Here is a 13,772-nt window from a genome sequence, read left to right as displayed (position 1 = left end):
CACAAAAAGTTTTCCACAACACTATTTTTATTTTGGGCACAATATAAAGACCGTTCCCGTGAGTTTTTTACGTTGGACGCCAATTAATTACTCACTCCGAACGATATAATTAAAACCGTTGCTGGTCGAAGGACACAGCATTAAAACACGGAGTGAGTTTTATTTCGGACTTTATTACTGCGCAGTGATGCGGCAGTCAAAATCGATTATTAAGAACTAAATTATAAAATATAAATCTTACAAGCTAGAGCCCAAATGCGGCTGCCTACGCCGCCGATGTGCTGAGCTTGGGGGCTGAGCGTTGTTGGTTAACTTGTATGCTCATTTAAATGTTGTGCAGTGGCATAAGATGATATATATATAATGCTAGCTCTCGAATCATACCAAAGTAATTTGCTATTTGGGAAATGAGCTGTTTAGAAACGTTAGAGTGTCGCAAGAGAAATATCATATATTAAATAAACGTATACAAATACAAACGCACAAATACTGAGCCAGCAAAGAATTATATTATTTTGTATATATATTTTTATGTGGCAGAGAGTATCGCTGTGTTGCAGAGGTGCTTGAAAGCATTCTCTTTTAATAATTTATTATTGTTAATATTTATTGTTGTTACAACTGTTGTCGCCGTTTTTGCTCTCGTCGTTGCTTATCCAGCTCCAGTTCCTCGTCAATGGCGTTGATTGGTACCCATAGTTTCGACGCTTCGGTCCAGGGAGGCGGCTTCTCCCGGTTTACAATTTCTAGGAGTGCAGCTCGTTGCCGCAGCAGTTCAACTCGTCGTCCTTTGGTCGTCGCTTTGGTGTCCACATGACCGGGACCTTAGTGAGCTCTTCCTCCTTGCAGTTTTTCTTCGGGGCCTTGGCTCGCCTGACCTTGTATTCTTCTATCGTTAATGGTGTCGGGCCTGCTGCCGGACATGCAGCGATGGCCTCCTGAATGGTTCGGGGTATCTGACGTTATCTTGTTGTTGGTAAGCAGGATTTTGTGTAGTGGTGGGATCTTGCTGGTGGTAAACAGGATTTTGTGTAGTGGTGGGATCTTGCAGTTGGTAAGCAGGATTTTCCCTTGTATTTTTTGTGCTGTTGTCAAGCACGGTGTTTGTGTTTACTTGTGAAAAGCAAACCTGGCAGGATCGCCATGTAGTAAATGAAGCGGGCTGTAATCGTAAACCTTTCTTTCGCGTTCGTCTCTTGTGACAGTGGGCCCTAGGTATTGATTAACTGTGCTACAATAAAAAGAGTGAATAACAAGCCAAGATGTCTACCTTGAGGTACACCCAAAGTAACACAAACAGGTTGAGAGATATCCGATCTGAGCAGTACTCTCTGGGTCCTATTTTTAAGACAAGACGAAATCCAAAGCAAAAATTAGAAGGAAACCCAATATGATCAAGCTTCAACAGGAGTAGGTCGTGATTCACTGAAACAAATGCCTTACTGAAGCCAGTATAAATAACATCAGTTTGCATTTTAGCTGGGAATCTTTTATCATTGATGTAAATTCCAGAAAATTTGATGTTGTTGACCGATATTTTATGAATTATGGAAGTAATTATTTTTTCAAATAATTTAGGAATGGTGGACAAGTTTGAAATGTCTGCATTGCATCCTTTTTTGTGGAGCGGAATAATGAAGGAGTTTTTCCAAATACTGCATGACGAAATGCTAATTGCCGATGCACAAGAGTAGTTACGTATATATGTCCAACCAACATGACCAGTAGTCCAGAACAGGCCAGATCCAAATGTAGCACGACTACTTAAAGATTAATAGTTTTCTATACTATGGCTGCTGAAATGCCATCGGAAAATCCCTAAAATGTAGGCCCCAGGAAAAATAGCGAAAACCCCTTTTTTCGGGAATAGATAAAGGTGAAGATGTAGAGATTACAGCATCTGTGCCCTCGTTTACAAACACGAGGTCAAGCAATCTATTTAGGTAATTTAAAATGGAATTAATTTGAACCAAATAAAGTTCGGAAAGGAATTTGAGAAAGTCGTGATGTGATGTGGGAGTAAGGTGATTAGAGGCATTAAGGAAAGCCCAGGGAATATTTGGCAGATTGAAATCACCAATCACAATGAGGGCATCATTATCTATATATATAAAACAGTTTGTCCTGACTGACTGATTGGTAATCAACGCACAGCCCAAACGGTAAAGGCTAGGTAGAAATTTGGACTCAAGTATCTTTTCATAGTGTAGGTGCCCACTAAGAAGGGATTTTGGAAAATTCGAGCTCCAAAGGGGGGAAAACAGGCTTCAACGTTTGTATGAAAAATTTCAGTTTTCATCTGATTAACTTCAAACTTAGTTTGTATACTCTCAGAACAATTCCAAGAAAAACTGTATACTGGACTGTATACTTTTTTGATTTTTTTTTTTTTGGGCCTAAACTATGGTTTTAGAGTTTTCCTGTAAAAAAAATGTTGGGGCACAAAAGCAAACCGCGTCAACAGCCCACAGCCCACACGGTAAAAGCTAGGATGCTGAAATCTGGGCTCAAGTATCCTATCATGGTGTAGATGCGCACTAAGAAGGGATTTTGGAAAATTCGAGCTCCAACGGGGGGAGAACGAAAAATCCGCATTTTTTAGCCGATCCACATAAAACTTGGTTTCTGAAATCAATAAAAGAATACAAAGAAAACTGCATACTCGGTTTTTTAAATTTTTTGTTGGAGCTTGAATTATTGGGGTTTTCTTGGGAAATAAAAGGAAACTATTGTATTGTATTTGGTATTGCACTGTTGGTGTGTAGGTGCTGTTTGATGCGATTCAGGAGCAGTTTTTCGAATATCTTCGATAGGCACGGCAGGAGACTAATACGTCTATATAATGATGGCTGAGACCATTTTCACTTCAAAGCCCTTATCTTTAAGTCCATCTTTTATCTCGCTGACTGGAACTGTTGGCTCGATTCCTTTGATAACCACTTGTAATCCTTGCTGCTTTTAAGTTGGTAGGTGTAGTAATTCATCTTTTCATCGTCGAGGTATATGACCAGTTATCGATAGATATTTTCGTCATGGACTTGTATTTTAGTTTCATTTATGCTACCCCTTTTTATAGACGTAACATAGAATTTGTTTTCGCCAATTTTGGTAGTGAGTTGTTTAACTAATTCTGTGCAATTTGCCTGACGCACATAAATAGGTGGTGGCTTTAGTTGCTTGGCCTTAGCTGTTTCTGCGTTGTCTTCTTCAGGTAAACTGAGAATCGCGAATCTATTATTTTGCAGCTGTTTTTGTTATTTTGGACGCGTTGTTTTTCTTACTCGCTTGTGGGCTTAGTTTTCATTTAATTTGCACATAGCGATCGAGCCCAGTCTGTTTAAACGCTCCGTTAGCGCTTTGCGTAATTTTCGCTTGGGAGAGGGGGAGGTCGCAGTAAGTTGACAATACCGGGCGCTTAGAGACGGTTGTTGTTGTAGTTGTCGTTGTCGAAGACACACTTGTAAGCTAGGGCATTGTACTGGTCGTTGTTGTTATCAGCAATTCATTGGTAAGACAGTAGGGGTCTGGAGCAGGGCACTGGGCACTCCATGACCTACTTTGCAATGTGTTCGGTTAGCATATTAACGCAGGGGATAGAGAGCGTTCTCTTTCCGAATTACCGTTACATCGGGTGCGCGTATAGAAAAGTACGCGTTGTTACGAAGTGACGAAAGTCGACGTTCGTCTTGTTGTTGTTGCTGCCGAGCACGATTCCGGCGAATTTTTGTGTGTTGTTTTTATAGAGATATAACTTAGCCAAAGTGCTCGTCTATTCTGAAGTGAAAACTAACTTTCTGCAACTTTCTACGAAAAAGTAATATTGCCAAATTAAAGTTAAATATGTATATTAACTTATGGTAATTGTTTGTAGTTGAATTCTGCAATGCAACGTTAATCAATATTTGGATTGATAACAATTGAAATGCTGCCGTTGTTTCGATATTTGAGCAACTGAAGAAATATACCCTGGCCCGGAGGAAAAAGATGAATATAACAATAGAATTGAAAGCTTTGATATTTACATATCAAGAAATTTGCAAAAATGTGGTAGAAATATACGCACTTTTTAGCAGAAGCATTTTAAATGGAATTTAAACATCATGATTTTGAAGTGGGATATTAACCCCTACCGTATCCTATAACCAAGACTGTAACACGCATCTTTGCATGCTACGGCAGTTTTAGCCAAAATACTTTGGTGTTTCGAAATACCCTGCTTACTTAAGCCAAATCGAGTAAAGAAACTTATATATCTTTGAAGCCAGTACGTAACGGCATTTTTTCTCAAAAGTCAATTGATTAAAATCGAAAAGTCGGTCTTGCGATCTCAGCTACAACAAAGTAAAAGAAGCAAAAATCAACTACCAACCTCTAACATTTACTGTCACCGATATTGCCACACAAGTCACTTTTAAAACCTTTTATATCACACTGATATCCGCGTAATTCTATTATAGGAAGACGTATTTAATAATACAAGTGTAAAACAAAGTATATATATTCTTGATCAGCATGACAAGACGAGTCAATCTAGCCCTATCTGCCTGCCTGTCCGTCAGTCCGTCCGTATGAACACTTGTGTGTGCACTGTGTGTACGCTATACGAGTTTGTTTTATTTTTTGATTTAGAAGAGGAGGAAACTGTAACTCATGCTTCCTCCCAAATTTATCGGCACTATCCGGAAGGAAGCCGAGGGACATTTTCAAATTCATCCATTTTCATCCATCCATCTGGATGGAGTTAACACATGCGAGTTACACGCAGCTAACCACGGGAGAATGGGAAGTGACAAAGTCCACGCGGTATCCCAATGGGGCAATTTGTAGGGCCTAAGTGAGCCAGGGTTCCTAACCCTGGCTACCGCTTGTACCTACCCTAACTTACCTTTTGCGAATATGATGAAAATGTAAATTTTGGAATTCCATCTTCCATCAAATCTTAATCTAATATAGTTATTTAATTATTGCTGGGTGGGAGTCTCCGGAGTCGTGTATGGCTAGCATAGTTAAATTCAGCGCAAGTCTATTCGGATGGTCCCGAAGCTTTAGCTGGTACTTTGCTCTCACCTTGGAGATTTCATCTTTAACAGATCCCACAGTGATAGTTCTCAGTATCTTCGATTGAGATCTCTGGATTATCTCTAAATTACTAATGGAAGCGTTTCCCTATAGTTCAGAGCCATATGTCCAAATTGATTTGAGAACTGCATTGTACAAGAGTACTTTATAACCCAGTTTTATTGGTGAACCGACGTTTATAAGCCAATGCAAATTACTAGCTTTTAATTTCAATTGATCTCTCTTCGCTTACGCCAAGTAAGCCGTCTATCCAAATGGACACCACCTTGGTGTTACTTCTGTTTTTTTTAGAATATATATGTTATTCAGGGACAATGGAGGGCAGGTTTGTCTGTTTAGGGTAAAGGCATTTTTGACCGTTTACATGTATGCGCCACTCTGCTAGCCATCTTTCTATGGTCCTGTAGCTGTTGTTGGGCACTTGGAGCGACTTAGGGTGGCAGTATCATCAGCAAATGTCGAAATTGTTGTATGACTGTTTGTCGGTATATCTGCTGTGTATATGATATACAGTGTTGGTCCACGCTTCCTTGGGGTACACAAGCTTCAATTGGATTGGTATTTAGAGAGGAAATCTTTGCATCTAAATGCCAAACTTATTTGCTGCAGGTATAACTCCAGTATTTTATGGATTTTCTGTGGATTTATATTTTGATTTTGTGAATTAAGCCATGCAGCCAAACTCGGCCGAAGGCTTGGGCGAAATTTGTCATATACATCCAGTTTGTGGTTATCTGTCTGTATCCAAGTTCCAAGTTTTATCATAATAGGTCAATTCAAAAGAAAGTTATAGCCATAAATAAAGTCGGTGCCCAAGCGCTGCTCGCAGCTGTTGTTGATGTTGCTGCTTTGGTTGACTGCAAACATGCTCTCACAGACACGAATAGACGCGCATAGACATTCATACACTCACATAGACGCAATTCCTTTGTATAAGTGCAATTATACACCCTTTACGTGAGTTCGAATACCGAGAGAGGTAAAATCGATCAACATTTTTTGTTTTTCAAATATTCTTATTTTTTTAAATTTCTTTAAATATTCTAAACATACATATGTACAAAGTCTGGACATCCGATGCTAGCTTGTTTTACTTGTTTTTAACTTTCGTTTGACTCACAACTTTAGACTTAACTCAACAAATTGTGATGTTCGAAAAATGTAATATTCTATTTGGACCAATGGGGCATCTCTATTTTGCAGTTTTTTGTGTGAATGCTGGTGGTTTAAGTATACGTTTAGTAATTTGCTAATTTAATAATATTTACATAGGATGTTTTTGATGGCGATTGTTCAGAAAAACTATAAGTTTTATATTCAAATGATTATTTTTATTTGGAAAAATGTCTTTGTTAGTGTCTTTAATCGAAACTCCTGGAAAAACAAACAAGATTAGAAACCTCCCAAAAGCGCACACTGTGTTACTGTTGAGTTATAAACCCTTAACGTGAGTTTGAATACCAAAGGAGGTCAATCAAATCGTTTTTATTTTTTTTTTTAATTTTTTAAATCCATAGTTATTATACACATATGTACATTTCTTATACCTGCATTACGTTCTTATACCCTGCACCCAAAGGGTGAAAGGGTATACTAGTTTTGTAGAAATGTATGTAACAGGCAGAAGGAGCCGTGGACCCCACAAAGTATATATATCCTTGATCAAGGTGGCAAGCCGAGTCGATATAGCGATGTCTGTCTGTATGAACGCAAGGATCTCAGCAAGAAAAAGAGCTAGAATAATCAAACTTGGTGTTCAGGTTCTCCTGAGTTAAAGAAAGGACGAGCATGTGCTTTTTTCTTAGCCCTTATCCTTGCTACAATAAAAGAAATATTAATTGCCAATCGTATAGGTGACTAGATGAGGTCTGGATCGAGCAGTTAAGGTGCAATTGGTTAACAAAGCACCATCGCTGCATGCAGTTCAGATCCTCCTGCAAACGAGTGTAAAAGAGAGGATCGTTGTAAGATCGGATGAGCTTTACATCATCAGTAAACATTAATATGTGAGAATGCGACAAGATAGATGGGACGTCGTTTATAAAGAGAGTAAATCATAATCGGCCATGATGACTACCTTGAGGTACACCAGAACTAACATGAACAGACAGGTTGAGAGATATCCGATCTTTAGTACTCTCTGAATCCTATTAATAAGATAAGATGAAATCCAAACCAAAAAAGTAGTTGGAAACCCAATACGACCAAGCTTCAACAGAACGACACCCTGTGACGGTTGCCAGGGCGTCGTTACACTCTCCCTTTCTTCGGAGGGGCCGGCTGCTTGCGGGTCCGCTGGTACGCCGCTGTGGCAGCGGAATTCCTGCCTACCGCTGTGCTACCCATCCCATGCGTTGGTTTTGTGCAGCAGTCAGCTGGGGCTCTGACGGCCAACGCTGCCACCTGTTGACCATGTGTTGTGGGGCTGCAGCTGCTGTCCACGTGTTGTCGTGCATTGTAATTTTGGGTGGGTCACCGCCGGTGTGGCGCGGCTCGCGCGTGGTGTCGGTGGCATGTCTGCTACGTGGTCTAGGACGTGCTTAACCTCACGGGGTCCCTGCTCGGTCGTCACTTTCAACGCTGCCCCGGTGATACTCGCCGGCCAGAGTCGCTCGGTTATTTTTATTTTCCGAACCCCGAAATAACGCTTGGAAACCGCTGGGTTGTTGCGTTTCACTATAACATAACTCTTTATTCCTGCGCCGCCTCACGTGGCAAATAAAACACAATTTCGATGCGCTATGACCCTTCGACTTCGTGGCTGTACTTTGACTCAACTTAACTCAATTTTACATTCATTCTTATTACTATTATTTCTTACGCCGTCCTCACCGTCCTCTAGTAACGACACCCTGTGACGGTCGCCAGGGCGTCGTTACAGTTTAATATATTTTGATAGAGAATCTATAAAATTTAACTAATGTAAACAAATTTTACATCAATTTATAACACATTTCGAAATTCAAATGTAAAGTCGAACAACTGCTAACGTTCCGTTTTCTGTTTTTTTTCTGTTGCACGTTTTGTTTTGATTGCTGTTTCTAATGAGAGAAATTATGCTTTGATACTTGCTCTTTTACACTACAGTCGAGCAAGCCCGATAGTAAAATACCCTGTACTCTCCACAAAAAAGGGAAATAAAAAACATTATTTAAAATAAACAAGAAACGAATGGTAAAGTTGAAATACTCTGTACATATGCTTAGAATAAATATAGAAATTAAAAAAATTAAGAAAATTAAAAAAAAAAAAAAAAAATTTTAACAATTTTACCTCTCGGTATTCGAACTCACGTAAATGGTGTATAAGTGCACATTGAGTCTATGTGAGTGTATGTATGCCATGCGTGTAAAGTAAAAAAGCTAAAGTCGGGTGTCCCGACTTTGAAATACTCTGTACATATGTTTAGAATAATTATAGAAATTAAGAAAATTAAGAAAAAATTGTTTAACAATTTTACCTCTCGGTATTCGAACTCACGTAACAGACAGACGGACAGACAGACAGGCAGACATAGATCGACTTGTCTTGTCATGTTGATCAAGAATATATATATATTATGGGGTCTGTCACGCCTCCTTCTGCTTGTTACAAGCAGAGCATGGGCAACTCGCGGAAACCTAATATACTGTAAGGTTCTTACTCTGCCGCGGGTATGCTCAGTTTCCACGTGTATTAGTGTTGTGCCAGCTGTTCTGTTAGCGCTGCCACCTCTCACTTTCGCGGTCCGCCAGTGTTACCCATGCCTGGCGATCTATCGTCGGTGTTACCACTCGCATACTTATGCGATAGTGGCCGGTGTTGCCACTTATCGAATCCCCACGATAACACATTATCCACCGCCCACATGTTTATGTTGTGATTGGCTTCCGGTCCTGGGCTATTTTCCTGCGTTGTGCCCGACCTCTTTCTTGTTGTGTTTGTCCAACTGCCCGCCCGGCACTTGTCCATCCGCTGCGCCCCTGGCATATTTGGCGCTGTTTGGGTATCTCGGATGGTGTGGTAATTTACGTCGCTTCATCAGGCCTGAAACGTAACAACAAGCTTCGTCTAATTATGTTTTTAGGCTTACATGGGCATCTTCTTCGGCCAGAACGGCAGCTTTGCTGTTCCCACTTGGGTGGACGCCGGTTGGATTGCTGTTGCTGCTGTCGGTGTGGCCGCTAGGGCCCTGGTTGCTGTTGCTGCTGTCGTGGCTGTCGTGCGGCTGCTGCGACCGTGGCTGCTATCGTCGTGCTCGTTGATATGGCCGATTTTGTTGCCCGGACTGCCGCTGTGGCTGCTTTTGTTGACGCTGAGGAGTGGCCTGCTGTGGCCGCTGTGCAGCTGTCGGTGGCATGGTGGCCATACTAACGTGGCTTCCGTCGTTGCTGCCTTCGTCGGCCTCGCTGTCCTCTGCATTCACCGCTTTCAAGTCCCGTACGTGTGCCGTTCTACCTCTGCCACCCGCTACTGGACGCACGCGCACTATGACTGGGGATATGAATGCCCGTACCGTGAATGGTCCATCGAAGCGAGGCGCAAACTGCTCGGCCGCGTTGGACAGGTGGTGTTGCCGCACGAGAACTTCGTCGCCCAGTTTGGGTCGCCACTCGCGTCTTTGCAGATTGTACTGGCGTGCCTGATCCTTGCTGGCCATCGCTTGGTTCCTTTTTGCGACTCGGGCAATGAACTGTAGCAGCGTCCCGTGTGAATCTGGGCTACCTGGTGTTGTCTCGGGGCCGTCCGGGTCTTCGCCGTACAGTGTGCGTGGCCGCCTTGGTTCTCTCCCAAATAGGACGAAAGCAGGTGAGTAGCCTGTCGCGTCTGACCGTGCTGTATTAATGGCCAATTGTGCTTCCGGCAGCTGCTCGTCCCACATGTTGTGTTGCCCGTTTGCCAGCTGCGCGATCAGCGTTTTGACGGTTCTATTGGTCCGCTCCGTGGGATTCTCCTGCGGCGTATATGGTGCCGTCAGCTGTTGTTTTATGCCTGCTTCGGCGAGGAACTGCTTCAACGCGCGGCTCGTAAACTGGGCTCCGTTGTCCGTAATGAGCTTTTTTGGTGTACCAAAACGCGCCAGAATCCGTTCCCGTAAGGCCAGCTGCCGTCGCTTTGCGGATGGGGACCAATTCTGCCCATTTACTGAACTTGTCCACCAGGACCAGTAGATACACGTTGCCTCGTTTGGACCGCGGCAGCGGCCCCACAAAATCGGCGCATACGACGTCCCACGCTGCCTCCGCCGGTTTAAAATGCATCTTGCCTGCCGTTAGTTGCTGTTGGGCTTTATAGCGGTGGCACACCAGGCACTGGTGCACATACTTCGCTACGTCGCGATACAGACCAGGCCAGTGGTATCGGTCTGCAACGCGCGCACAGGTCCGACGTACTCCCATATGGCCCGCCGTTGCGTCGTCATGGCATTCTCTCAACACCTCCTGTCGTAAAGGCGTGGCCACGCATAGCCTCCATGGTGACACCTCATCTTCTCCTAGCACGTGGGCGATGCGACGGTACAGCCTGTCGTTCTGCATGGCGTAATCTGGGTACTTGCTGGGACTCTCCACCACCGCTGCCGTCAGCCGCTGTAACCATTTACAAGTTGGCGCTGCCTCTGGCCCCACGTGTGCACGGCCGGTCACCTCACGCGTCGGCCACCACGTTCAAGGATCCTTTCCGGTACTGGACATCGAAGGTGTACTGCTGTAGCTCCAAAGCCCAGCGTGCGATGCGGCCGGTGGGGCTCTCGATCGAGTTGAGCCAACGCAACGCCAAGTGATCGGTCACGACAGTGAAATGGTAGCCTTCCAGATAGTGCCGCAGCTTTCGGATTCCCCAAACAATTGCGAGGCACTCCTTCTCCGTGGCGCTGTAGTTGACCTCCGCTTTCTGCAGCTTCCTACTGGCGTAGGAAATCACGTGTTCGTGGCCGTCTATGTCTTGCGTCAGAACCGCGCCCAGCCCACACTCGCTGGCGTCCGTCTGTAGGCAGAAACGTCGAGAGAAATCGGGGCACGCCAACACCGGAGCTTCCATCAGCTGCCTCTGGATACGCTCGAATGCCTCCTGCTGCTGCATTCCCCAACTCCACTTGTGGCCTTTCTTCAACAGTTCGGTGAGGGGCCCAACCGTTGTGGCGAAATTTGGTACGAAGCGTCGATACCACGAGGCCATTCCAATGTACTGCCGCAATTGTTTTAGATTTGATGGCGGCTTCAGCTCGTGGATGGCTGCTACTTTCTCCGGATCCATTTGGATGCCCGCCTCCGTCACTAGATGCCCCAGGTACCTAATGGATTTACGAAAGAATTCGCACTTATTTCGGTTTATTCGCAGATTGGCCGCTCGCAGTCGCCAGAACACCTCGCGCAAGTTGCTCAAGTGTTCCTCGAACGTCCTACCGACCACCACTATGTCGTCGAGGTATGCAAACGCGTGCGGTGCCATGTCCGGGCCGATGACGCTGTCCAACGCCCTCTGGAATGTTGCGGGCGCAGAGTGCAGGCCGAACGGCATCACACGCCACTGGAACAGCCCGCGTCCTGGCACCGTGAACGCTGTATATCGCTGGCTTTCGCGCTCCATCGGAATCTGCCAGTACCCATTCCGCAAATCGATGCTGCTTATGTATTTGGCCTGGCGCAGCTGCTCCAAAATGTGCTGGATCCGCGGAATTGGGTTCTGAGCGTTCGTTCAGCTGTCGATAGTCGATGCATATCCTCCTGGCGCCTGTCTTCTTGCGCACCAACACAATGAGTGCGCTGTAGGCACTGTCGGAGCGCTCGATGCAGCCCTTTGCCAGCAATTCGTCGACTTCTTGGTTGATCACTGCTTGCATGGCCGGATTCCGGGGGTAATACCGCTGCTTGATGGGACGCTCGTCTTTCATCCGGATTGTGTGCACCGCCGCCGACGAGACTCCTGTGACGCTCTCGAAGCTCGCCAGTTCCCCCTCGAGGCCAGGCCCTCGAGGCCAGGCCGTCTGGGCCTGCTGCTCCGTTAGGTGGGCAGCTATAGTGAGCCCCGCCTGCGCGTTGGTCACCGGGCCCTGCGGTTTTGCCTCCGCCGCCTGCGTGGCCGTTGATCGTCCGCTCGCAGTTCTACAGTTTGGCCACCCACAGTCACCGCCCCGTGTGAGCTCGTCTACGCATCCGGGGAGTGTGAGCAGCGGCAGTACTACGCGACTGTCGCCCACCGTGATCGTTGCCTTCGTCTCTTCACGGACCGTCTTCTGTGTCCCGTCAGCCATGGATACAGTCACGCTCACGGACCGTACATTTTCTCCGTCTGGCGCCCGCAGGCGTTGCGCCAGCCTCGGACTCGCGAAGCTGCTTTGGCGTTTCCCGTCGCGCGTCGGCAGCATTCGTTCGCACGCACCCCCACCGCCACCGGCTGTGGGATCGGCGTAGGGTGTGTGGCGTTCGTCTCATCATTGCCGGCCGCCTGTGACCGTGCTAAGACTGCTTGGTACACGCCATGTGCCGCCTGTACGTACCCATCGAGTGAGCTCACTTCTTCGCCTGCCAGGCGGAGATTGGCGCGTATTTCTGGTAGCCCGTTGGCGTGGACAAGTCTCAGCTGCTCCTCTGCAGTCATCTCCGCGCCGCGCATCAGTCGTTGCATCGCTCGGACATACTCGATAGGGCCCTCTGATGCACCCTGGACCCGGCTGTATGCTTCCCGCCGGCGCTCTTCTATGTGGGGACCCGCTGATACTCCTTTAGTAGGTCTTGGCGGAACTCGACCCACCGTTGTACCAAATTGCGCCTTGACCACTCCCACTCCTTCGCCTCGCCAACCAGGACTTCCGGTAATACGGTCACCAGCTCGTCTAATCTCACGTTGCTCATCTCTGCCTTATCTTCCAGATCCCGGAGTAACGTTCTTGGGTCCCCGCTGCCGTCAAATCGGACGCCCCACTGGGCTACCTGTGTCTGCAACGCGGCTCGTCTGTTTCGTTCGGCTGATGTTGGGGCATGTTGTTCTGCCACCGCCTGCGCACTCGCGAGCAGCGGCGCTGGAGTCGGTGCTGTTGGGTCATCTTCGTCAGGGGCATTACCAGCAGCAGCAGCAGACGCGGTGGAAGCGCAGACCTGGGTAACAGTTTCTGGAAACCATCCTCCATAGTCTGGGCCAACCGGTGGGTGTACTGTGCGAACGCAACTGTCACCGAATCGGCAATTGCTTGTGCCAGGTCCGCCGTTCAGAGCACTGGAGCCACTGTTTGCGTCGCTTAGGCTGCCGTGGGCTTGGCTGCGGCAGCTTCAGGCGAGGCCGCGACCGCTACCGAAATGGTCGGCACTGTCGCTGGAGTTAGCGATGTCGTCCACGCTGGGGTCGGCGATGCAGCTCGCACCGGGACCACGGCTGGTTTCGTGTTTGCCTCTGTCACGACGAGCAGCCCCTCCGGTACGTCCTCTTGTTTCGGGACTCCCAGCCGTCCGCCGGGCACCGGGCTCAACTGGCCTGCCGCCGCGGTACGCGACGACATGTTTTCGTGATATGCCGCTAGTTCTTCCAGGCGGGGTCGGTACTCTTCTTTGGCCGACTTCACGAACGTGGACAGCCGCGACCGCAACGCCTCCACGTTGCCGGTCTCCTCGATTTCGAACTCGCGCAGCACCGCGCTGAGCTCTTCCTTCCGCAGCACACGTATCCAGCTTGTTCGTAGCATCGTAGGTCCACGCTCTCTTCTCTACTTGGTCGGATCT

The sequence above is a fragment of the Scaptodrosophila lebanonensis genome, unplaced genomic scaffold (assembly GCF_003285725.1).
Source record: "Scaptodrosophila lebanonensis strain 11010-0011.00,11010-0021.00 unplaced genomic scaffold, SlebRS2 tig00000166-arrow-arrow-pilon, whole genome shotgun sequence".
Classification (NCBI taxonomy): domain Eukaryota; kingdom Metazoa; phylum Arthropoda; class Insecta; order Diptera; family Drosophilidae; genus Scaptodrosophila; species Scaptodrosophila lebanonensis.
This window is presented reverse-complemented; position numbering follows the sequence as displayed.